Source organism: Macaca fascicularis, chromosome 12 (genome assembly GCF_037993035.2).
Source record: "Macaca fascicularis isolate 582-1 chromosome 12, T2T-MFA8v1.1".
Lineage (NCBI taxonomy): Eukaryota > Metazoa > Chordata > Mammalia > Primates > Cercopithecidae > Macaca > Macaca fascicularis.
The window spans coordinates 103,121,144-103,138,389 of NC_088386.1; the positions used below are offsets into that span (position 1 = coordinate 103,121,144).

Sequence of the window (17,246 nt, forward strand, 5' to 3'; positions counted from 1 at the left end):
CAGGAACTGCCCAAGTCTGGATATCTTGTTACTTAAGAAAAATAAACCCCTATGCTGCAAGTCATGTAGTTGGGTTTTCTGTTACTTATAGTCAAACACATTCCTAACATATTACCATTCTCAAAAATCTGGCTTTGTGTGATTTTATCAAATAATACCAATTAATCCAAAGTAAAAGTGTTAGTTATCATCAGGCTATGTTTACAAATGACTTCGATGGAGAATGGGGTTGAGCGAATCAAGTAATGAAAGTACTATATTTTTCCAGATGTTTTGAAAACAATGTCTAAGAAAAATATGTTCACTGTGAAATACTATACAGCCATAAAAATAATGCAATCATGTCTTTTGCAACAGCATAAATGCAGCTGGAGGCCATTATCCTAAGCGAGTTAATGCAGGAACAGAAAACCAAATACCACATGTTCTCACTTATAAGGGGGAGCTAAACATTGGCTACTCATAGACTAAAGATGGCAACAGTAGTCACTGGAGACTACTAGAATGGAGAGGGAGGGAGTGGAACAAGGGTTCAAAAACTACCAATTGGCCACTATGCTCAGTACCTGGGTGATGGGATCAATCATACTGCAAACCTCAGCATCATGCAATATACCCGTGTAACAAACCCGCACATGTACCTCCTAAATCTAAAATTTTTAAGTTGAAATTATTTTTTAAGAAATACGTATCTTGAAAGCTGTGCACCAACAGCTTCAAACTTCCTCTTATTGCTTGTTCTTGAAGGTGACTGGTGTCTTCCAGGCCCCAGTGTTGTTCTTGAAAAGCCAATAAAAAAGATCCTATTTGCTATTCTTAGCATTTATATATACTAAGGCTGGTGTGAGAGAGAATGAGGTCATGACTTGTTACCCTCAACATGGACATTTTAGCAAGTCCCTCTGTGTACTTTGATGATTGAACATGAAATCATCTCTGCAGTTAAATTTTATTGCCTTAAATGCACCTCTGTTTCCCTTCCCATGCTGGGTCCTGTAATGATCTTTCTGGAGTTTGTTTGGAAAGTCAAGGAAGTCTGACAATGGTGGCTGTTTTGTCTCCAGATATTGTGAGTGTGAAAGAAACCACTGGGGACAGGGCAAGGTACCCTGCCAATGAGCCAGGCAGAATGTCCTTTGAACAGGACAGGGCCTAGGGTAGGGCAGGGAGTTGCACTATCAGTGTTGTGCAAGCACAGGCTTAGTGCCTGCAGGCCCGGAAGCTGGGTGCCTCTTAAGTGTTCACCCTGGACGCTTCTCTTGCCTCTCCCTGGTCCTAGCCCTGCCTCTGAGTAAGAATAATCTCTAATGGACACCATTATCCTCTTGCACTCATTATAGTTGTTATATGTCTGCTTCTAGGTTCTAACCTGGAAGTTTTTATTAGTTTTAGTTGAACAGCTATTTTTTAAAGCCATAATCCTGAGAACACATTGACAAAGGAAAGGATTTTCATTCTGTTATACCCAGGCATTTAATATTTTACTATGGTAACTCTAAATAACTGAGTACCTAGGTTTGAGGCACTGTACTCATGTTGCATAGGTGTGTTGCATATACAATGTGCAAAACTCACTAAGAAATTCTGCAACCTAGGCATGCATAACCCAACCAAGAGAGAGGAAATGCCAGGCCCAGGCCCCACAGAGGAGAGGGCCACCCTCTGACATAAGACTATCTTGCTCCAGGTCGACTTGCTGCCTGTTTGACTCCCCTCCCTTCAGGCCTCAAAATCTCTGCTTTCTAAACTTTTCTGATATTAACTCCCTCAATCACCACAAATACTATCTCTATATCTCCTGATCAAATTTTTCTTACTTGACTAAAATATGTTATTATTGCTTTGCTTCTGTGGTTTCTTTCTCTTTTCCACTCAAAAAAAAAAAAAAAATCATTCAGTTGAGAGTAGATCAGTATGTCAAGTTTTCTCAAAACATTCTTTAAAGCCATTTTCTGACTTAAATGTCTAGAGGGCAGAGCTAAATGGGGCCACCAGGTAAGAAAGCAGGACGGCTCCACACACTTAGGGGGAATGAGGAGGGAGAAAACGGAAAGAAAAAAAATCTTATTAGGTTTTGTAGGTCAGGGAAATCCTTTCTAGCCTGGATTTTTAAACCTTCTGAATTTTAATTGAAAGTATTTCTCCAGGGTATTTAGTTTAACATGACTGTGCACTCTCAAAAAATATTCCCTATCCATATAAGAAAAATATTACAAATTCCAGGAAGACAAAATTGCATTAGAAGGAAGAATTTGATGATGTGCCCTTTCTACTTCGGACAGTAACCATGAAATTGCTGGCAGCCACAAAAGCTTCCAGACTTCTATTGAGCATCTCTGCTGGGAAAAACATAATGCTTCAGGGTATGATACATGACTCCATACTCCCACCTAGGAATCACCATTAATTCTTAAAAGAAGTGAGCAATATTCCTCTCAAGATTTATGACCATCCACTAAAGAAAATGTCCCCAAATTTGGCAGTAGAAGATTGGTTTAATCTGGGGGCTATTGTTAGAAAGGAATGAAAATTAATGCACAAAACTTGACATCTCCCTGATTTCTCCAGTTTTGACCTCAAATGCAAAATAATGCTTGTTCCCTGTATACTACACACACACACACACACACACACACACACACACACACACACACACTCCAAAAGACAGAAATTCTCAGTTGCTCACTTATAACAAGTGCAGAATCAAATGCTAAGTGTTAACCACTCATCTTTTAAAAATTCATGTCTATAGTGTACATCCTGGCACAAACTAGAAATTACTTTATTCTCTTCTTTCTGTACATCGACTTTTTATCATAACTATAATATCATTCTTAGTAATAATGAGGATTATAAGAATACACTGGTTTAAATAGTGTTATCTGTCTTTCTGACTCAACATGTGTTTTTATATTGTATCTCCTTATCTTCATTGCATTCCTATAAAGCAGGTTGCTTATCATTTCTGATTTACAGATGTAAAAACCAGGGCATTGCAAAGCAAGATGATATGAGGTCAAATAGTCATGAAAAAATTGGTCCTTTTACCCACTCTCTATAACATAATTAATTCACTCCCCTTAAATTCAGGAAATGGGCCGGAGTGTGGTGGCTCACGCCTGTAATCCCAGCACTTTGGGAGGCTGAGGGAGGCAGATCACCTGAGTTCAGGAGTTCAAGAGCAGCCTGGCCAACATGGCGAAACCCCATCTCTACTAAAAACACAAAAATTCGCTGGGCGCGGTGGTAGGTGCCTGTAATCCCAGCTACTCAGGAGGCTGAGGCATGAGAATCGCTTGAACCTGGGAGGCAGAGGTTGCAGTGAGCCCAGATCGCACCACTACACTCTAGCCTGGGGACAAACAAAACAAAACAAAACAAAACCAAGAAACAAACAACAAAAAAAAAACCAGGACAGAAAATGGAGTGTAACAATACATAAAAAAGAATTTTCAGTTGAAAAGGTGAATTAGCCTTAGAACACGTTTTCAAATTAGGGATCTTTCTTTCAAATTGCCTTTAAACATATGACAGAAAACAGGGTATTTTGGGTGCTTTCAAAGCTGACCCACCTGAGCCAGGGCATTTTAGGACAACCTGGTGGGAACTCTGAGTCGAATTCTTATGATGTTATGACTAAGTATCATGCTTTGGCTGCTTTCCCCCACCTCTTACTCAGATTCCCCCAGCCCTCTTCTTAAGGAGAATCCCTTTAACCCCTCCGAGGAAATATCCCTTCCCACAACACTTCAGAGTGTTTGCCGCACCTCTGCTGCAGTGTCCCCACTTGACACTGTGCTCCTTACTGTGGTGTTAGGGCTACGTTTGCCTTTCATAGGACTCCAAGCTAGAAGTTGGTCTCAGCACTAATGAAAGATACACAGTATGTCCATTGCTCAGTCAGCCGTTCTGATCCACTGCTGAGGTTGGAGGTGTTCCTTGTCTCCAAGTTGCTGCTTGATTCGTGGGAACCACCCCTAACCCCCCTCCCACTGTCCACTCAGGTTCTTTTCTACAAGTATCAGGGACCTCTGTGCCATAGGAGACTCAGAGACAACAGTATATGGGTATGGTCATAACCTTCCACTGTCAGCTTGTGGAACATAGGATGATTCCGCTCCGCCATGAAATGAGAAGGTAGAGAGAGGGAGGGAAACCCTCCACTGTCTGCAACCTGAGAGACTGTGAATCTCCCCCTTCAGCAGTGGCAGTGTAGAGGTAGCACTGACCGATCTAATACTCAGGTAGTCAGGGTTCTAATTCTAGCTCGGGCACTTTCTTTGCCTCAATTTTTACATTTAGACCTAACAACTTTTTGTTTCTTGGTAATGACTTTCCATCAGTCACATGTTCCTAGATTTTAATATAATATTTTTACTGGGCAGTTACTGGATTTTGGCCATCTAGCATCTGTAACTGCTTGCTTTGGTAACTCTACTCTGACTTTCCTCTGAGAACTATGTCTGCTCTAATCACAGCCCATGAGCTTCAGGATGGAGTTGATGTCTTCTTAGCTCCAGGTGTGAAGCATGTGAACTGACCCTGGCCCATCAGCAGTTCCTATATCCCTGGGTTATGCGGTTGATTCAGAGATGGGCAGCCAATCAGAGGGAATTTCAGAACTTTCCTAGACGCTGCCTGAAGAGACTTGCTCTAGCTCCATCAATCTGAGTGTTGAGTGTTGTCATGCGTGGAGCCTAAAGCCACTGAACGATATCAAATACAGCCTGAGAATGAGCCAGCCTATGAGAAGCAATGAGGCAGAGCCAATAAATAGATCCTGGTGGCTTTGTTGAGGGCTGAATCACACTGGCCTGAAGCTGTACCTCTCCTTGTACCTTTAGAAACAAAACCTTTTTAATCCCAGCACTTTGGGAGGCCGAGACGGGTGGATCACGAGGTCAGGAGATCGGGACCATCCTGGCTAACACGGTGAAACCCCATCTCTACTAGAAAATACAAAAAACTAGCTGGGCGAGGTGGCGGGCGCCTGTAGTCCCAGCTACTCGGGAGGCTGAGGCAAGAGAATGGCATAAACCCGGGAGGTGGAGCTTGCAGTGAGCGGAGATCGCGCCACTGCACTCCAGCATGGGCGACAGAGTGAGACTCCGTCTCAAACAACAACAACAACAACAACAAGAAACAAAACCCTTTTGCCAGGTGCGGTGGCTCACGCCTGTAATCCCAGCACTTTGGAAGGCTTAGGCAGGTGGATCACCTGAGGTCAGGATTTTGAGACCAGCCTGGCCAACATGGTGAAACTCCATCTCTACTAAAAATACAAAAAATTAGCCGGACGCAGTGGCAGGCGCCTGTAATCTCAGCGACTCGGGAGGCTGAGGCAGGAGAATCACTTGAACCCAGGGGGCGGAGGTTGCAGTGAGCCGAGATGGTGCCATTGCACTCCAGCCTGGGCAACAAGAGAAAAACTCTGTCTCAAAAAAAAAAAAAAAAAAAAAAAAGAACCTTTTAAAGTTGTGTCCTCTGTCACGATGTCCGTAAAAAAATCTAACTGATATGCTATCTTACTTTTTCTCACTGCTTACATTTTCATAAAAACTGGCTTAGCCAATACACAGTTTTATTGTGAACAGCAATTAAAATAATGCATACGAAGGAAATTTCAAGAAATTTGAAAGCATTAAAGATTAGCGTCATTCCACCATAAAGGTAACCTCCTCTTGCTATTTTTTTCTCTTCAGTCATGATATTTAAAATCTGATTCCTGTGAAAAAGTTGTGCAAACCAACTTATGAAAGAAGACTTAGTCCATTAAATGTTATTTGGATGGATTTTTCTTTCCTTCCTTTTGTAATTGAGCTCAGTAAAATATAAGCCCAACTGAATGAGCCTGTCATCCTAAATTCCTGCTGGTCCTTAACGGCCCCACCTCCTATCACCAAGTTCTATCAAATCCTTTTTTTTTTTTTTTGAGACGTAGTCTTGCTCTGTCGCCCAGGCTGGAGTGCAGTGGCGCGATCTCGGCTCACTGCAAGCTCCGCCTCCTGGGTTCAAGCCACTCTCCTGCCTCAGCCTCCCAAATAGCTGGGACTACAGGCACCCGCCACCATGCCCGGCTAATTTTTTGTATTTTTAGTAGAGATAGGGTTTCACCGTGTTTGCCAGGATGGTCTCAATCTCCTGACCTCATGATCCACCTGCCTCCACCTCCCAAAGTGCTGGGATTACAGGCGTGAGCCACAGCTTTTTAAATGTCCAGTTAATCCATTTATTTCTTGCCACTACCTTAAATAAGGTTCTCATTATTTTTTCCTGAACTTGGATTGCAGTGTAGGCCACCGAGGGAGGAAATGCAGAAGGCATTTCAGCTTTAGTTGGAATATTGGTTATATAATTGCTGCATAACAAATTACCCCCAAACTTAGTGGCCCCAAATAGCAATAAACAGATATTATTTCACAGTTTATGTGGGGTAGAGTTTGAGAGTGGCTTAGATAGATGGTTCTGGTTCAGCGTCTTTTATGAGGTTATAGTCAGTATATTGGCTGAGGTTGCTGACATCTGAAGGTTTGATTGGGGCTGGATATCTGCTTTCAGTTTAGTTTGTTCACGTGCCTGGCAAATTGGGGCTGGTGGTTGGCAGAAGGCATCTTTCATGCCACATAGTCCTCTGCATAGGGCTGTTGAGGGTCCTCATGACATAGCTGCAGGCTTCCCCTAGAGCAAATGCTGCAAGAAAGAGCAAGAAAGAAGCCACAGTGTCTTTATGAACAAGCCTCAGAAGACATGCTTCATCATTTCCACAATGTTCTTTTGGTTACACTGATCAGTCCCATCTAATACGGGAAGGGGTACACAAGGGCATAAATACCAAGAGACAGGGACTGCGAAGTGTTATCTTGGCTACCACAGTTAGGAAGAATGAAAACGTCAGTTTGGGATGTTCAGTTCTGGATATAAAGTAGTTCAATAGTGTCAAGGTAGAGATGGACAGTAAAGAGCTGGATTGATGGGCTGTAGTTCAGAAGAAAGATATGCATTGGTGAAACCATGCCCCAGAGAGTTAAAGAAACCAATAACTAACAGAAATCTCTGAGTTTGAGGGATGGCAGATAAGAAAAGAAACAACTTATTGAAATGCTGAAACTTCTTCCACTTTTGAAATTTTAAAAACTGACTGAAATTCGGTTGAAACCAGTATGGCCAACTGTGGTCTGCACAGAACAAGCTTGTTGATGTTGCAGTCCGAATTTCCACTGCATGTTTCATACTAACTCCCCCCAAATTTCCACATGCAACCCATGAGGTAGCATAAAGAGATAACTGCACATGCCCCAGGACTTTCCAAACCTCCTCCTTCCTTCCAACAATCACTCATGGATCCTAGAATCCACCCCCTAGATCTTTTCTACCAAACATACTGCCTTAAACCAGCACAAGAATACAGATTTGAGGCTGGACTCCTATCTCCTTATTGGTTGACCTGTAGTAAAAACTTTTCTTTTCTCACAAATCCGGTACCATAATTTTGGCTTCTAGTGTATCATGCAGTGAGCCCCTTGTGCTTGGTAACATGGTGATTCATCAGCACGAGGATAGCAGCTGAAGTCATGGGAGTGACTAAGATCACCTGGGAAGAGTGAGAACATGAAGGACTGAATCATCAATATCTAAGGATGGATAGGGAAAGAAGAGCCTGCACAGAAGATTGCGAACTGTGTAGGGTTGGAGGGAAAGCCAATATACAGCAATATCATGGAAGGAAGGAAAATCTCCAAGTCCCCACTGAAGATCTAGAATTCTGTGATCCCATTTGACATCTATAATAATAGTGGGTTTTGCTAAGGGACTGATACAATTAAAATAAAATGGGGGTAAAAAACAAAGATCCTTAGAAGTTGATATCTACTGGATTAAATTTCTCATTGTCTTTGAAACACAAATGGAGGATTATTTTATTTCATTTTTGGTGGAGGTGATAGATTTTTTTTTTTTCTTTTGCAAGTTGAATGTTTTGTTTCTCTACACATTCTGTCCATGTATTTCCTCCAAATCTTTTCTGGTCATTAAAAGAATACTGATTATTATCTGAAATATCAGACTTGGTTATCAACCTGTCATACTCTCCTCCTGTCTGTTGAGGCAGTAATCATTCAATTATGTCCTCTGAGATTTTGAGGGTTCCAGAGTCTCTAGACCACCATGGGGTCTAGGGCACCAGGGAATAGCATGGTTTATAAGAATTCTGCCAGGCTTAGAGTTTTGGGTTGGTTGATCGGTGCTTTGGTGAGCTCTAGTTGTGAAAATAAAGCTTTAGGAAACACACATTTAATAGAAATGTGAATGAGTCACAAATACATTAGATGTTTTGTTTTGTTTGTTTTTTTGCCTTTGAAAGCCTTCAGGTTGGGTCTGTGTGGCTTAGAGATTTGTTTTGTTTTGTTTAGGACTATTTTAGTCAGTCTATGAGCTATTTATCCTGCACCTGACCAAATAAATTTGCTCTGACCCATTTCATAGACAGCTGTTTTCTATTTACTTTCCAGGAAGAAAAGTGCTTGGTCAGCCAAGAAAAATACTGCAAATGTTAGCAAGAGAATCTGTGTGACAGCTTAGCAAACCAATTGTATTTTGACCCTCTTCTCTATATGCGGAAGGGTTCAAGTCCCTTCAGGTGGGATTGAATCAGGAGGAAAATAAACTAAATTTATATTAATATATAAATCAAATTTTTCCATGTAAATGAGACCTACAAATGGGATTAAAACTTGCACTCCTGAATATCTTATAATGGTAATTGACAGTACTAATATCACCAATTTTCTTCCCTCTCCTTCCTTCATTACTGAAAAGGCACAGGAAACACTTCATTCATTTCTGGAATATAGCCACCGCTGTCATGGAAAGCAACAAATGTTATTTAACAGCTACACAATAAAGCATTTCACAATAGTGTACAAAGATAGTCCAGGCCAAAGGAAGCTACTGTCCAATGTGAATTTATCTGACGCTTAGCTGAAATGCTGTTAGGATGACTGTGCATTCATCACCTTGGAGAACACCCTATTTATGACTTGAATTGTACTCATGTCCCCCCACAACAAAATTTGTATGTCGAAGCCCTAACCCCCAATGCCTCAGGATGTGACTGTATTTGGGGATAGAGTTTTAAAAGAGGTAACTAAGTTAAAATGAGGTTATTAGGGTGGGCCCTAATTTAATGTGACTGGTGTCTTAATACACACTCAGAGGGAAGATCATGTGAAGAAATAGGGAGAAGGTGACCATCTACAACAAAGAGAGAAAGCTCAGAAAAAACAAACCCCACCAACACCTGGACCTCAGACTAATACATTTCTGTTGTTTAAGCCACCCAGTCTGTAGTACTTTCTTATGCCAGCCCAAGCAGAGCAATGCAGCTGCAATGTAAGGCAGAAAGAGCTCTGCTGCCTGGATTTATAACATGATTGGGTCTCTAAATCTCAGGAACCCAAGGTACATCGGGCAATGTGGCTCCCTCCACTTCTGCCCCTGTCAGCCGATCAGCCCTCTACCCCTGAGTCTCATCTAAATCCGTTCTTGGATTTAGTTATTTTTTAATCCAGGTACAACATGTTGCAATCTAAATTAGCCCCAACAATAAGTAGCTAGAGAGCTTCATTCCTTTCAGTGCATGCACACACATGGAAACACCCTTTCTGTGTTAATAACTAATAAATATTCTAATAAGTGTTCTCATGGCCGCAAGAGGCAAATTCTTAGCAAACCAAGGTACTCTTGTAAATGAGCTACATGGGAGAAATTCAGAGCCCGTTTATGTTATGTCCCTTCAGTCATATATTAAGACACGAGGATTTAAAATGAATCTGTCAGGTGTGTAGTGAAATGCCCGCTCCTAGACATTTTTTTGGCTTCTTAATTGAATTTAGAATATATATTTGGGAGTATGCCCACAAACATGAATTAAACAGATGAGATGGAGACCATTAACATAGGAAGTAAAATAAGTGCTAGAAAATCATCTTTAAAATCTGAATGAATTACATTATCCTAGTTAATGTATAACGTTTATGGAATTTTTGCTCTTTAGGGCCACACTGTTTTCTCTGGATCTCCTAACTTCTCTGGAAGGGAGGCAACGGAAAGAGAGGGCAGAAGAGCTTCCGTTTACAAATGGAAAGGCAAAGGCACAGAGAAAAATCCCGTCAGGCTCTGCATCACCATTTAATGCAGGGGTTCTCCGTCTTGCCTGGGCACTCTTACCTCTAAGAACATTTTAAGCATGCACCCTCAAAGTACATCTTTACTCATTTCTTTGTAAATGGTATACTTGTACTACTGTACTAATATAGCATGTACATTATAAGGCATACACCAAAAATAGTGACTTTATAAGGATGAGTTTAAAATTCATTTTCCTCTCGTGGAATATCTTGTGTTATCATTCTGCTTTGGAAATCACTGAATTATTAAATAGGGTGTGGGAATGGAGGCAGATCCTTGGGCTTCCTCAAACACACCTATTTGATCATCCTGCCTCTCCAGTTTTAAAAAGTAAGTCATCTTGTGTGTACAAAGGAGCATGTGCCATGCACTGCTTATACTCAGGGCCACAATATCATCTCTTTAGAAACTCCCTGTGGATCACACATGAAGCAGAAACATATGGACTTTTTTTCTTTTCTGTTGACTAGGCAGTCCCTATGCCCATGGTGTCGTTGGCCCAAATACTCAAGTTTACTTGGAATTATACTCTAAGGTATGGTCATATGTTGCACTTAAACATCACAATAGAAGAAAATAATAGACTGATGAGAATTAGTTGAGCACATTAAAGGTTTTAGTCTCTTTCTCACTGTAAGTGAAGACAAATATGCAGGATAAATTAAGGCAAGCATCTTCTCCTGGCAACAGATACGTGGAAGCAAGCACTTATTTTAAGCCGGGCAATTTCTTTTGTTTTATTTCAACTTATTTTTCTTTGTATTAAGTTTGAGTTAAATTAAAATCAATTCTTATTGTTAAAAGCAGTGTGACATTACCTAGTATAATAAAAATATTTCTAGTTATCTAATCTCTCTTAAAGCAGGTTTTTCTAGGTAGTCAATGATTATGATATCTGGGTTGTGGGATACAGTGTGGTTTTTGTTTGCTTGCTTTGTTTTTACTTCCTGGCTTTACTCTTTTGTATTCAAAGTATCTTAGCCATGTAAAAAAAAAAAAACATATACACACACACACACACACACACACACACACACACATATATATAGAGAGAGAGAGAGTTGAGAGTACAAAAACTATAAAATAATTTTCCTTTTAAAAAAGTCAGATATTTACATCTAAGGGAATGAATAAATAAATATGAAAAGTTGGTTGCCTCAAATGTTCAAAGACTTTTTAGATCAGAGCAAAACAGAAGATATAGTTCTCTGGGAGTTAACTGCATATGTTGTCCCTATGGAAATGAAAATGTGGCCAGCTTTGATGTCCTTTCCACACTCCTGCCAAGTAGAGACAGGTTACACATCCCCACCTCTCCTGCACTATTTTGTGATCAACGGTACCCCCATCTGCAAGATAACTGGTTAGACTTTCAAGACACCGCCTCAGCCCTAAAACCAATGTTTATATTTAGCTGAATAAATTATAAAAGTCCAAAGTCACAGGAACTTGAGATTTTAAAGCTGGATGATATTTCAGAAATCATCTAGTGATTCAGTCCCTGAACTTTCCAGCTGAAGACATCACAGCCCAGAGAAATGAAGTGTCTTACTCAAATTCACCAACATGTTAGGGACACAGACTCGACTTGACCTTGTGCTTCTTTTTTTTTTAACTTTTATTTTAAGTTCAGGGGTACATGTGCAGGGTGTGCAGGTTTGTTACATAGGTAAACGTGTGTCATGGGGGTTGTTGTACAGATTATTTCATCACCCGGGTATTAAGCCTAGTATTCATTAGTTATTTTTCCTGATTGTCTCCCTCTTCCCACCCTCCACCCTTCAACAAGCCTCAGTGTCTGTTGTTCCCCTCTATGTGTCTATGTCTTCTCTTCATTTAGCTCCCACTTATAAGTGAGAACATGTGGCATTTGGTTTTCTGTTCCTGAATTAGTTTCTAAGGATAATGGGCTCCAGCTCCATTTATGTTCTTGCAAAGGACATGATCTCATTTTTTTATGGCTGCATAGTATTCTATGGTGTATATATTTCACATTTTCCTTATCCAGTCTATCACTGATGGGCATTTGGGTTGGTTCCATGTCTTTGCTATTGTGAATAGTGATGCAGTGAACATACGCATGTATGTGTCTAAGTGGCAAAGGACATGAACAGACACTTCTCAAAATAAGACATATATGCAGCCAACACACATATGCAAAAAAGCTCATCACTGATCATTAGAGAAATGAAAATCAAAACCACAGTGAGATATCATCTCACACCAGACAGAATGGCTATTACTAAAAAGTTAAAAAATAACAGAGGCTGGTGAGGTTGTAGAGAAAAAGGAATGCTTATACATTGTCGGTGGGAGTATAAATTACTTCAAATATTGTGGAAGACAGTGTGGTGATTCCTCAAAGACCTAAAGACAGAAATACAATTCCACCCAGCAATCCTATTATTGTGTATATACCCAAAGGAATATAAGCCTTGTCATTCTTACTTGAAACTCAACAACAGCCACTGTGTTGATCCTGGGCTTGGCACATTTCTGGTTCTCATTTCATTTGTCCTGGCTTATGACTTCTTTTTTATGGCTTTATTATTGTTTCAGTATTCTTAAGTGGTCTCACACTATTTGGAAAAGAGATGGAGGACAAAATATTTATATTGTAAAGGTCAGGAGAGCTCTCCTAACTCCCAATCTAGTGCTCTTTCCAAAGAGGGAAAGGTGGACTGTGGACCTATTATTGTTCCTTCACTGTCACTGACAATTGTTGCTGTGTCCGTGGAGCCACGAAGGTTCGAAGTAGCAAGCAGCATATCATGCACACTCATAGACTTCCTTCCTACGTGGAAATTCCTAAAAAGTGATTTAAAAATATTTTTGCAGGTAATAGAGAAAATTTATGTATCTATTCAATAATTTGTCTCATAATCATGAATATTCCATCTTTACCAAAGGTGAAAATAGAAATCCTTATTAGAAATCATTACAATGGAGAGCTTTAAAATGTAAAATAAGTGTCTATTTGGGAGAATTTAAATTTGTGCAAAGTAGTTTTGTATTGACTTAACAAACCAAGGATAAAAGCTAAGAAAAGAAACATTTGTAACGAATAGTTTGAGACAGCAACAGCAATGGATGTAGCTGCAGATGACGCTTAGAGGGTGGGAGAGATTCTTTTCTGGGAAATACAGTTGATCTTCTATTACACTTCATTTTCCATAGAAATACACTATGATATCAGAAAGACAATGACGTGGAAAATCCTAAGGTCTTTGACTACAGAATCAACAATAAAAATCTATTGTTTTAAAAAAGTATCTACATAACATTTGAGTGATAGAGGGAATAGGGAAAAAATGCATTGAATTTTTCTGACTTTGAAAACACAGCTAATTAGCAGTAATGCTGAAAGGAACGTAAGTTGAGCTTCCAGGTCCAGTAGGAAATTAAATTAACAATGACTTTTAAAATTCAGTTATAATTCAATAACTTACCTCATGCCAGATGATTGCTCATGATTCTTGTCAATAACCTTTTAACAAAATCAAATCGTAAGGAGAAAATCACCTATTACATTACTATTTCATTCATTTATATTTTTATAATCTATCCATTTCCACTCTTTGTTTGACAAATTCATAACTAAGGTTGTGGATTTTATATCTTCTATAGAACATTATCATCTTCATAGAGAATGGTGGCCATTCTTTGAACAATCTGCCTTTAACTTACTGGTCTTCAATCAAGGCTGTCAATCATTGTTGGAACAAGACAGGGTGAGTCTGATGCAGTGAACACACATCCATCAAATGCAACTTAAGGAATATGTACTCTATGAGGGTTTATATTCTGTTCTTAAACATCATACAAACCCCTCCACAGTCAAACATGGAAGCAGAGCTCTTAATTATTCACTCGCCTGGGGATGGGTTTGAGGGGGTTACATACTATGGAAATTAAATGTGAAGAAATGCCAAATTCCAAAGCAAAACTTTTAGACATAAGATTACATCAGGGAGTAGCCTAGTACCAGCTTTATTTTCTAGATTAATACAGAGAGGTATCCATCATCTTGTTTGAGGAATAAAAGCCAAATATGTAAATGTGTACTGGTTTTATCTCAATAACAAGATTGATAGTAAAAATAATAATTAGGTAGCTGTGACATAAAAAATTAAAGGTTTTATATCCTGTTTATGTTAATAATAATAAAACCTCAAGGTATAGCAATAAAGAATTAACTTATTTTAAAGCAATTATGTAGGAGGCAGCTAATAAAATTACATTGACGTTATATACACTTGTTCTTCCACAAGAACCACAGCAATCACATAAAATTAAATTTAAAAGAATGCACTAAAATACTCACTACCCAAAGGTGATCAACAGATCTTCCTTAAGCATCTAACTGTGATAATTAGGAAGGTAATGTTTGATTTGCCCATAAAACTCATTATTTCTTTTTCTATTTCTGGGATTCATTTATCTCACTTACCTGTGACCTGTTTAGTATGGATCTGGGTCACTTTTAAATTAAAGAATATGCATTTTGGGGTAATAAGAAGGCCACAAAAGGATAGTGGATATAAACAAAATGCAGGCATTCCCTAAGTTACAAACAACCAACTTATAAATATACATACATGTGAGCCCAGCCCTGGAGAATGAAAAGTATAACCAGTCTTGCCAATCCTGATACCTCCAGGACCATGCAAGTAACATAAATGAATAGAGTGATTATGTGAATGGGAGGCAACCAACCCCTACCAGGTCACTGAATTACTGCCACACAGGAATAAGGAGCACCATATATAACATTTCTGAATGTTTAAATGTTTGGACACACCAACTCAAAATTTTAACAAATACTTCAGAGGCCGTATAAAAGACGTGGCAAGCCATCATGGGCCTGCTTCAGTGTAAACCTCTTGAATATTAAAGAGGGATAATTTGTAGACCTTCTTTATTCAAAATTTGTAAATCCAGTCTCCTGGGCCTTTTTTCTTTCTTTCTTTCTTTCTTTCTTTTTTTTTGTGAGACGGAGTCTCACTCTTGTTGCCCACGCTGGAGTGCAGTGGTGCAATTTTGGCTCACTGTAACCTCCGCCCCTGACTCCCTCTCCCAGGTTCAAGCGATTCTCCTGCCTCAGCCTCCCGAGTAGCTGGGGTTATAGGCGCATGCCACCACACCCGGCTAATTTTTGTATTTCTAGTAGAGGCAGGGTTTTGCCATGTTGGCCAGGCTGATCTCGAACTCTTAACCTTAGGTGATCCACCCTCCTAGGCCTCCCAAAATGCTGGGATTACAGGCGTGAGCCACCGCACCCAGCCTTCTAAACATGTTTCTAGAATGTGAAATAGCTCATCTATGATCGGTAAACGAGAAATATGTTAATAGAACATAAATGACACATTGGTTCACACAGTTTTTTGCCAGCACATTAGTGTTTTGTGTCTTGTAGTAATGGCTGCTGGATGCAAAGTACATTAGCCCAGCTCAATGCAGCAAACCACGGGGGAATACAGTATTGTCCTATTCATTCTGTTCTGTCTTAGAAGTGGTTATTTACAGTTTCCCCCCAATCTTTGTGCATTTTGGCCTTGTCTCAATAATCTGCAGACACAATCTGTTAATTTTTTAAACATCCCTTTAATCAAGCTACCTTCATTTTAAGTTTTATATGTACTATAGTATATATTTAGTAAGAAATTAATATGACTTTGATTTCTAAACTACTAGAATTTAATTAAAATATTGTTTTTATTGATGCTGTATTTGCAGTGTTGCCTCAGTGTTAATTAGTCTGTCTCAATCTTATTTTTCCCAAAAGCACGGTTATTTTTGGTGTAGGCTTTTGCAGAACACAATGTTTTGGGTTGTTTTTTTTTTCCCCAGGAATACATTTATCACACTATAGCCAAAATGTTGCCACTTACTGAGATATGTATGCAGGGCTTCAAATTAGATCTGTTTACTAATTTGTTAGTAACCCTAAGCCAGCCTTTCAATATATTTGATTCAATTTTGGCTAAGCCCTTCCTTTATATTATTTCATTTAAATTTCTCAACAACCTTATTCAATTAGCAGCTAAATATTGATTGGAAGCTGGGTGCAAGACAGTCTGCTAGACTCTGGGAATGTAGTGGTGGACCAGACAGATCTGGCCCTTACCCTGATAGAGCTAAGCTCCCTTATCGGTTAGATATTCTAATAATACCTATTATAAATTATCACTTGCCCTGGACTTCAGGGTTGCCTATGTCAATGGAGCATTCTAATTCCTTCAGGCTGAGAAAGTGAGAGGAAGTCTCTTGTCACTGGATTCCCTGCCACTGCTTTCAGGAGGCAGCAAGTGGGTCCTCCCACACCACACACCTGCCAACCCACCCCCACCCCACCACCGCCAAAGGAAGCCGGAAGCTCCCAGGGGCTCGTCATTGCTGACCTATTCTTGCCCCATTCTCAACTCTCAGCCATGTGACCCTGGCCCTCTGACTTCAGAACTTGTTGAGATTTAGTCTTTCCGGGGCTTGAACCTCAGCTTTCCCTGCAACTTTCTAGCTGAAATTGTTTCTCTGCTCAGGTTCTCAGCTTTCAGTCTTGCCTGAGACAGCTATCTTCTATTTCTTCTCAGCCCTGCAGAACCAATATCCAATCATTTGGCCAGTCTGGCTTCCCACAACGGGGGTTTGGATATTGGGCTCCATTCTTGCCATGTCTGGGACTTTTGCACAAACACTCTTCAATTCTCCATAATCTCTCCTTGCCACTCTGTGGAAACCATTGTCCCATGGAAACAACTTGTCTACATGTCCAGCTAGTTCTTTCAATCATATTCAATTTATGATCTAAAAAACTACAACTGTACTTAAAAGTCTCAATGGTGGCCCAGCACGGTGGCTCAGGCCTGTAATCCCAGCACTTTGGGAGGCCGAGGTGGGTGGATCACAGGTCAAGAGATCGAGACCATCCTGGCCAACATGGTGAAACCCCGTCTCTAATAAAAATACAAAAATTAGCCAGGTGCGGTGGTGCACGCCTGTAGTGACAGAGTGAGACTCCATCTCAAAACAAACAAACAAACAAACAAAAAAACAAGTCTCAA

General features: G+C 40.0%; 1 long non-coding RNA gene across 1 annotated transcript in view; it reads right to left on the reverse strand.

The window, feature by feature from the left end:
• Positions 1–6,262: 6,262 nt before the first annotated feature.
• LOC135966448 (uncharacterized) overlaps positions 6,263–17,246 on the reverse strand; it is a 67,917-nt gene continuing 56,933 nt past the window's right edge. The window contains exon 4 of the long non-coding RNA XR_010579768.1: positions 6,263–6,690. This is a non-coding gene — a long non-coding RNA (uncharacterized lncRNA). The remainder of the gene's footprint in view (positions 6,691–17,246) is intronic.